We start from the raw sequence: 10638 nt of genomic DNA on the forward strand, positions 1-10638 counted from the left end.
ATATATATATAAATGATCAAAACAAACCCACCAAAAAACAAAATTAAATTAAAGACGATGTATAAGTTAAAAGGATCCCCAGGGTACAGGCTATAATGTGGGATATAAAATGTGCCCTGTTCATTTAAATGTTATTTATCAGAGGTTTGGACTTACTGTTTTTAACGTAGTCCTTCCTTTTGATTTTATTTTGATTGAGAGTTTAAGTATTAATTTTCTATATATATATATATACTAGTATTCTTTTCGGTACAAGAAAGGAATCATTGGGACCCCAGACGGAAGAATTCCATGGAAGAATTAGAGCGAACGGTTCGTCATTTTTTCTATACGCTTGTCTGAAAAAGTCACTTACTTACTTAGATGAAAATTTGTTGAAATAGTGAAATTTTGGTTCACTCCATAAACACGTATATATAGTGATTTAGGCGGTTTTATAAGTATAATAAACTTTAGTTTTGCTCAGCCAATACTGTGAAATAATTATTATTAATATACAGACATTTTGAAGGTGGTTTTAAACGGAACGCCATTTTATTTCATCACGATCCCTACTATTAAGTATTACCATACTTAATGATGTTCATGTCTCCAAAGTATATTGTTGCTTTCCGATATTTATAGCAATAGAAAAATCAAAATGTTTAGTTTTTCTGCTACTTTTCTTTCATATTCTATAAGTGCTGTTTATTTATAAAATATAATTTCAGTTAATAAAACTGACAATACCATTTCATATAATTAGTAAACAGTTTTGTTGATTCAATTTTTGGTGTAAAACAACACCTTGCATTGTTGGTTTGTAGGTAAGCACAAAGCTACACAATGGGCTATCTGTTCTCTGCCCACCACGGGTATCAAAACTCGGTTTCTAGCGTTGTAATTCCGCATACATGCCGCTGTGCCACTGAAGGGGAGCAACTCCCTGCATTCGATAAAACAACGCAAGTCAATATAACGTTTAAAACAAGTATGCTGGTTACATATATTTAAACACGAGTTTAGCAATAGGTTTCTTCAATAAATCTTGCAACGAAACAAGTATCAAACTAATATGAGGTCATTGTAAAAATGTACTAAAACTTTTTGCAGGATATACAGCGTACAAAACTTAAATTACGTACATTGTTTATCTATACACAAGAATGGTTGTGTATTCAAGTGGTTCCTTCAGAGTGTTAGATTCGTGTGACATAAACAATGCAGTCAGGTGGTTCGTGTTGCTAAGGGAACACAGCTTGCCATGAATATATTGTTTTATCATGCACGCCAGCTGAAGTTAACGAGTGCTGTAACGTTTCCATGTGACTCAAATATATTGCCACATCTCTATAGCTTGAAAAATATTTACGTGTTATGTAACAGAGGAACATCCAGTATAACTTCTAAAAAAAAGATACTTTTTATTCATCTGACGTTCATTTATAACATGCCATTAACGAGCAAAATTCATATACATATAGCCCCCCAGTGGCATGTCTGTGGACTTACAACGCTAGAAACGGGTTTCGATACCCGTGGTGGGCAGAGCACAGGTAGCCCATTGTGTAGCTTTGTGCATAACTTCAATCAAACAAACATATAAAATATTACACCTTTTCCAAACTTAATAGGCTTTCGACATAAGTATTTGTTGTGCTAAGAAATTGTACGAACAATCAAAATACACTCAACAAATTTCACAGTTATATAAATACCCCTGTTGTTTTTCCTGTAACATTTACAAAAAAATTAAAATAATTCATGCTCTCAATACGAATCCACTCTAGAACCTTGCCGATTGTTTTATTAATTAAATTTTGTTATTTATCCAATAATCAACGAGAACACACGAAAATGCACTGGAAGTAATGCTTATACATTTATTTTTTTACGCGCTTGTGAGCCTCAGATAAATTGCTATGAAACATTTTCTAAAAAAAAAAATGTGTTTTATAAATGCGTCATTCTTATTTCTCTGGTATTTGTTTTTTCAACCTGACCGGCACCTCACGCGAACCTCACGCGAGACATGCGCTGAACGACCAAGACAGAGATTCCGAAGTTCAGAGATAAATATTACTAATTTAGAACTGACCAGGGAGAAGGTCGAAAGTAAGCATCACCGAGTGGTGGCTACACTTAATTAGAGAGTGAGATAGACTATCACAGTTATTAGGCTCACACAGATTAAAGTGCAAAGCATGTTCAGCGGCATATCGTGGTTCGAAACAAGTACACTAACTGCTAGGCCACGCTGGGTCCTGTCATTTTTCTTCAATAGATTTAGTTACATTATAAAAAAACTTCGAGTCACATAGATTATATAAAATTTGAAGTTTGCGAGAAAATTTCACTTTTTTTTGTAAAAAAAGAGCATAAGTAATATATTGTGAATTCATCTCACTGTAAACTAATCACTATATCGATCACAAAATACATTCCTTAAGTGATCATATTTTTGTTTTCGTTATAAGCCTAGAAATCATATATATAAAAAACTTGTAAAATCACCAATGGAAGACCTCGTTTTCCTGTAATGGAGCCCCCCAGTGGCACACCGGTATGTCTGTGGACTTGCAACGCTAGAAACTTGAAACTGATGCCACCCTTCCCGTGTTGTGTAGCTTTGTGCTTAACTTCAAACAAACAAACAATCCTGTAATGGATTTGAACACGAACATTAAGTACATACGATACGATTGTGACAAACAAACAATCCTGTAATGGAATCGAACATGAACATTAAGTACATACGGTACGATTGTGACAAACAAACAATCCTGTAATGGAATCGAACATGAACATTAAGTACATACGGTACGATTGTGACAAACAAACAATCCTGTAATGGAATCGAACATGAACATTAAGTACATACGGTACGATTGTGACAAACAAACAATCCTGTAATGGAATCGAACATGAACATCAAGTACTTACGGTACGATTGTGACGATCGAATACCATTCGCTTTCACAGTTAACCCTCTCGCTACGGACAGGTCAAAGGACGCATGTCACGACCCATACGATCACCTAATTTTAATTATTAATTAATTACTAATTACTAATTCGTTATACGTGTCGTATTCGTATAAGCTGTATATTCAAGGTTTGAGTGAAGTTATCATTCGCTCCGAGGTAGCGCGATCTATCCCAGCCTCTAATACACGTAACCTCTCCATAGATTGGTAATAGACTGAAGAGTGAGACTAGGACTCGGTGTGGCGGGTGACATCTGTCGGGGAAGATATCAAGCTTAATCCCTTTACTTGTCTCGCGTTTCACACACCACCTGAGACCAGTGACATTAATAAAGTCTTTCAGCCGCTTGACATCAGCTTGAGTTTGAGCTGTTCTCTCGCGGGAGTGATTAAGACATCCCAATCACTGGTCACTCAAGTCGCCATGACGATAAAAGGATCCCTGGGATCTTATATTGAATCTGTTTGTTAGACATTGAAAGTTCCGTTACAGTGTAAACTCTATTACTCTTTAACGCCTTACAATACAACCCACGAGAATCGTTATAGGATATATAACGTATCGTTAAGATTTAAGCCTTTCTAAATAGCATCATGACATCATAACCATCACTTCTTATTCGTATTAATTAATACCTTATAAAATATAATTGTTTTAGTTAACTAATTATTATTATTATTTAATGTAACAGTTATAGACTTTTGTCTTTGAATTAAAAAGTTCGCGTAATTTCATAAGGAAATATCACGAAATATAATCTTGTTGCAGATAATAACGTCATCTCATTTATAGAATAAGTGTAAGTAATTATTACTTTCTAGTATTTAAAATGACTCAAATTTAGCAACAATACATCAACTTACAACAAACGAAAGCATTCAATATTGTAAAAAAGCTAAACGTTGAAAATGACTCAAATCTGGCAACAATACACCAATTTACAATAAGTGGAAGTGTTCCAAACTGTGAAAGAGGCTTCACAGTCGCTAATATGCCTCAACATTTTGAGACATACGAAATAATAACTCGATGGTCATTAAACATCATTTAACCTATTTCGAATGCTGTCTTTTATTTATCTTTAGGCCAGGCCTAGTCTAGTGCTTAGAGTGGGCGGACCGTGAATCTGAGGATTCATGGTTAAATCCCTCTATTCGTTCAAACAAGAATAACCCAAGAGTTGTCAGTGGGAGATTTGAGTAGCTATGATTATGGTTGTGTTTATCGTTCATTTCCTTCTGTCGTTTAGTTTACCTATGGATTTTTAGTTGTATTAAAACGTTAACTCACCTTCTAGCTAATCATTTGTATTTTTAGTAAATATGTATGTATGCATCATAAAACAGGCAGTAGCTTCCTTAGCAGTAATGTACAGATACTATTAATATAGCAGAAGATTATGTAAATTTATGATCACATGAAGTGTACTCTCGTGACCTACTCAACGAATAATTACCCTGCCAGAAACTTCACTAATAGGGAGAGTCACGAGATAGTTATTGAACGGTACAGTTATTGAACTATTGCTATTTATCACTTGATATTGTTATTAATATTGAATAGTATTTTGAGAATATTGTGTTTGCTGTATTTTTTTTTTCTTTTGAATTAGGTTTTTTTCTTTCTGGTTCTTTGTCCCTTTTTCTATTATTTGAAACAATATTGATATTTATGCATTAACACTAGTATCAAGTCCTGGCCAGGCACGTGTTTAACTGTGTTTTGGGTAAGTGTTGAATTTATTTCTAAGTGTTGTTAAAGTTGAATAAATTGCTCTTTTTTTTCTTCTTATTATTGAAACCTGATTGTAGCTGCCTGTTTATTTTAGATCGTTGCAGCTGTCTTCCCTCTAGTCTATCAGTTCGAAATCAGGCTATGAGCAGATATCCCTTTGTGTAGTTTTACGCGAAAATTAAATTAATTTAAGTAAAAAGGTGAGCTACTTTTTCACCTTCTGCTGGTGGAAAATTGATTCACTAAAAGGCCACAGGCGAGTATTTTGTTTTTCTAGCTGCAGCTACCGGAAAATGATTTTGCCTTAATTAGTATTTTATTTTACTTTTTAGTATTACTTTTCTCTGCTGATTTGCGCTGAGTAAAACTATTATTTTCACACACACACACACACACACCCAGTGTCTTGTGTCCGAGTGATTTCCTTTTATAACACTAAATAACAAACGTGAAGAGTACACTTGTGCAGCCTAATGGAAACCTAACTTCTTTTTTCTTCTTCTGGCATTACTTTGAGGACATTGAGAATCATTTAGATGTGTACCTAATGTGCAATATCAGAATTGCAGGAGGCAAATTAAAAGTGGGTTAGGGAAAGGTTTATTTGATTGAGCGAAGCGAGGAAATGCACGTCATACTACTCTTTTACCAACGAATAGTGGGATCAACCGTCACATTATAACGCCCCACGGCTAAAAGGGCGAGCATGTTTGGTGGGATGGTGATTTGAACCCGTGACCCTCAGATTGTGAGTCGAGCGCCCTAACCACCTGGCCATGCCGTTACGTTTACTACCTTTACAAGTTTGTTCTGGCTTAAAATGATCTGAACGTATAAAATTTATATGAACTATGAGCTAGATGTTTTGTTTCTAAATCCTTTTTTTTTTTGAAATACTGTTAGTTGTCAGAACAGAAAGGTAGATATTACAGCGGTGTAAAAAGCGGGGAAGAAGGCTCAAATCCCTTCACTTATCCTTCTGCTCCAGTAAAAGTGCAGCATAATTAGGAAAATTAGTCTCAAGAAAAGCGGGAGAATGCATAAAATTCTATCCAAAACGCAAAAGCTTTCAGCCCCTAAGGGGAGCCCTTGATTCCGGCCGTAAGGGGTGCACTTCCAAGTGTTGGCGGTGGGTGGTGATGACTAGCTGCCTTCCCTCTAGTCTTACACTGCTAAATTAGGAACGGCTTGCGCAGATAGTCCTCGTGTAGCTTTGCGCGAAATTCAAAACAAACAAACTGTATAGGGATAACGAAACTTTGAGGATTAAAAAGTTTCATTTTTTTTACCAAACTTGCGATTTTATTTTACGGTTAATCACATGTATTTTAAAGACACTTTTTTCATGCGTATCCTTTCTCTTTCGAAGGTGCTGGTTTTGTTACATCTATATTATTACACGACGGGTGTGGTATACTGTTGGCGTACTGAGCTGCGGATTGAAAGGTCAACGATTCGAGACGTCGTTGGACACGTTCCGCATTTCCAGTGTAATAAAAGCGATAGTCAATCGTGTAATTCGATTTAAAGAGTCAGACAAATTCCTTTTGGGGGCGGGCGTTGCTGGGTACTAGGATGGTTATACCCGAACGTTAAGGGTTTCTCACTGACCATTTAGGCTTCGCATAAGATGTCATTCAAGCTGAAAATTTCAATTTCTATATTACTATCTCTCCTTTCCAATTTTAAGTTATAAACTTTACTGCATAATAGCTTTGTTCTATTAGTATAACACCTATTTATGACGGTCAACGAACGTCGTCTAAGAATAATCTATAACTGAATTAACTTATGCAACAAATAAATTATTGAAGTAGTGCTAAGTCTGCCATACATGTGACGTCATCGTAAGGGTAAAGACTTTAAAGGCTGACTTTACATGTGACGTCATCGTAAGGGTAAAGACTTTAAAGGCTGACTTCCATTTTTTTTACTCCATTTTTAAATAAATAAATTATTTGAGACTGCTTGTATTAAAACTAAATTGAATACACATATAGTAGCGAGAGAAAACAGGCGTCTCAACTTTCTTTAAATTAAGCAGAGGCCAAAACCAACAACAACTGTGTTCCTAATAAAAAGCTCTAACATTAAAACACGTTTTAAAAAGATATATCTCATTAATCTAAATAACCGCACTATAATATTTTGATTTCTATAATGCCTTGCATACCTCCTACCCTGCTAAAAAAAAGATCTTTAGTTAAGTATGTTAGTATGAAAGACACTTAATTTCAGGCGTAAATCGAATAACTTTTTTGCATACTTATTTTTAGTTTCTGATGTGCCGGGATTCAGCTCCGATTTCAGGTGCCAAAGCGGTGCAGTACTACACCCCTACTTGTGTGTAAACAAAGAATCTAAAACGGCACCTTCTTCTGAAATTTGAGTTAGTTCGGTAGTTCTCACTGAGTCACCTGGACCGGTTATGAGACATCTAAAAACAATATGTCGTTCACCTCAAAGATAAATAAGTAAATATAGTGTTCTACATTATGCGGCATTCAAAATATATTTCAATCTACTTCAGATTCTGAATTCGTAGCCTAAAATCATTATTCTTTACATTTTCATTCTTCTCATACATTGTGGGCAAGATTATTACTTGTAAAGATTATTATTTGATAATATAATAAATTGAAAATAGTAAAAATAATCTCATAATAGTCGCCTTATCAGAAAGAAAAAAAAAAGACTGGTAAAAGTCGTATTATATTCGAGATATAGATTAATCCGACATACACCCATAACGGGCCCGGCATGGCCAGGTGGTTAGGGCACTAGACTCGCAATCTGCGGATCGCGGGTTCGAATCCCCGTCCCACCAAACATGCTCGCCCTTTCAGCCGTGGGGGTGTTATAATGTGACGGTCAATCCCACTATTCGTTGGTAAAAGAGTAGCCCAAGAGTTAGCGGTGGGTGGTGATGACTAGCTGCCTTCCCTCTAGTCTTACACTGCTAAATTAGGGACGGCTAGCGCAGATAGCTAATTTCGCGCAAAGCTACACGAGGGCAAAAACAAACAAACACCCATAACGATTTTAGACTCATAATATGTTTAAGTGTTTTAAAGTTTAAAGAAACTATCTATACTTATTCAACAACTGTAGACAAATAAGACTTTTTGATTACCATAATGAAGAGGAAAATTGTTTTAGAAGTCTTTTTAGAATCGTCTTCAAAATATATATAATTTATTGTTTCCAGTTCTAAATAACATAAGATAATGAAAGGAAACCAAAACCTAGATAAAAACGATCAGATATAGAGTCTTGGAATTATCTAAGCAAGCATTCAATATCTTATATGGGGTTTTGAAACAGGGAGAGAGAAGATGAATAGCTCCCCCAGTATAGATGTGATTAAATGTAGTGGTTTCGAGAAAATTACTTGTTATGGGAAGCCGTTCAAACCACTGAGCCTACAGAAGGCTCAAAGAATGACATCTTCATGACAAATACTGAAATGATAGATTGGCACCCCAGAGATAGCTCGTTTTTAACGTTCTTTCAATGTATTCACAGACCTGGCCAACACTGCTAGCCCTTTGTTAGACATTGATTTTCACACTGACGGGCTGTGACGTACAAACGGAAGACACTTCGAAAAAAAGAGGGGTAAACATAACATTATTTCTTACATTGGAAATTTATTTATTAATAGAGAGTTCCCCCCTCCCTCCCCGGGTTGTTACAGCGGTAAGTCTCACAGCTTACAACACTAAGATTTGTATTTCGATACCTGAGCCGGAAAGAGCACAGTAAGCCCATTGTACAGTTTTGTACTTAATGACAACAACGACAAAAAAAAAAAAAAAAAAATCACTAGAGATTTTTCGTGAGTCTGGCTTCTGTGGTTGTTCGGAAAATATGTATAACTTTATAACTTACATAGAGAGATACAAAGATAAACAAGGAGCTAAATGATTGGTATTTTTAGTTTCTCTTTAGTTAACCCACGCAACTAATATTGAACTGTATCGAACAACAGAGTTTCTAACTTGATTCTCTGTTTTTTATATTAAGTTACATTTAAGACTTTGTTTCAGTACTCATCTCGAAGCCTTAATTACATCCTACAATTTTTCATTTTCTTCCAACCTTTCTGCTTTCTTCCCAGGCTTTTTTGTCTTGTTTTAGTGACATCTCTTTTTCACCCACCTTTCAATACCCATTGTTTAATTGTCAGGGTTTTTCTGTATTTTTTTGCCTTAGTCTTAATATTTTATGAGCTAGAAACCGGGTTTCGATACCCGTGGTGGACAGAGCACAGATAGCCCATTGTGTAGCATTGTGCTAAAACTACAAAGGAACAAAACACATGTCCATGATTCATTCTTTCTGTCAGTTTTTGTTCTCCTTTGGTTTTTTAATATTTTGTGTATTCTATTTTGCTTTCTATTAACTTCGTAAGCCTGAAATGATCTGGTGTTTTATTTTTTGTTTGTTTGTTTGTTTATAGTTAAGCACAAAGTTACACAATGGACTATTTGTGCTCTGCCCACCACGAGTATCGAAACCTGGTTTCTAGCGTTTTAAGTCCGCAGACATACCGCTGTGCCACTGATGTTTAAGGCACTCAATTTGTAACTTGCGGGTCGCGGATTCGAATCCCTTCACTTTCAGCTGTGGGGACGTTATAATGTTATGGTCAATTTAGCTTTTCGTTGATAAAAGAGTAGCCAAAGAGTTGGCAGTGGGCGATATTAACTAGCTACTTTCTTCTAGTCTATTGCTTCAAAATTAGGGATGGCTAACACAGATAGCCCTCGAGTAGTTTTACGCAAAATTGAATAAACCAACAAACAAACTATTAATTTCCAACTTTTCCACGTTGCCTTTTCAATTTATCCTAGTTTTCTACATTTCCTTTGTTTTTCCTACTCTGTTCTTTTCATTCTTCACATAGCACATACCCAGTTTCTCTTTCTTTCTTTCTCAATCAAGTGGATTTTATGATTTAATCTTCTCGTTTCTCATAGATGGCTGAATAACTATCAGATCGCTCGTTTCAATCCACCAGAGATTGGCTGAATCAATTAACATATTTGTTGGATGAATGACAGTGAATTAATCACACGGGGATTTAAAGGACTGTGTCTGAAGCATCAAGGGCTTGCAATCCGCTTTCTTTAAAGTCTGGTAGAAAGCAACATGATGCAAATAGCGTTCGGTCGCACCGCACGAGATGGATCTGTTCCCTGTCGTTTGATTGGGGTTTCTACGCGTCTCAAACTGCACGTGCACACAACAGAAGGGATTAAGGATTTTTGAATAGGAATTAGGTAAGTAGGCATGCGATTCTGCTGTATATACGAGCATAGAAAATTCTGTATTCTAACTTCCCGTAATTCCAATAGCTGGGAATTCTAACTGGATCAGATATTCTCTATAAATCAAAGGTAAAGCTTGGATTAAATCAAGAGATTACACTTCAGAACCCCCACATCTGTCGGCCAGTTGTAAAACTTCTTCATAACATAAATTACCTTAGTCTGAACGGCTTCAACTTATTGATACTAAAAGTTTTAACTATGCAATAAGAACTACAATAACTTATGGTTATGCTGTAAGTAAAACAGTAGCACTATAACCAATCATCAGCTAACAAGTGAGGGTTGTAAATACTGAAGGAACACGGTAACCATGGGATGACCTGTTCAAGACTCTGTGAAAATTTTAGCGTCGAAGAACAACACATACGACCAAGACTTGTGTATGGCCGTAACACTGAAGTACAAGAACAGTTTGAACAGCGTGAAAACAATACATATAGTTGTCCACCCATTTTTTAAGCTTTCATTTTTTACTGCAAATTAAATATAAAAATACTGGGTTCATAATAGACTACACTCGTTCTGGAAACAACCACAACAAGAATGCATAAAAATGTGTTCCTCGAGTTTTCCTTTTGTTGCATCATTGGCTAAGAAAAAAA

This window comes from Limulus polyphemus, unplaced genomic scaffold (assembly GCF_000517525.1).
Source record: "Limulus polyphemus unplaced genomic scaffold, Limulus_polyphemus-2.1.2 Scaffold1653, whole genome shotgun sequence".
In the NCBI taxonomy this organism is placed as follows: Eukaryota; Metazoa; Arthropoda; class Merostomata; order Xiphosura; family Limulidae; genus Limulus; species Limulus polyphemus.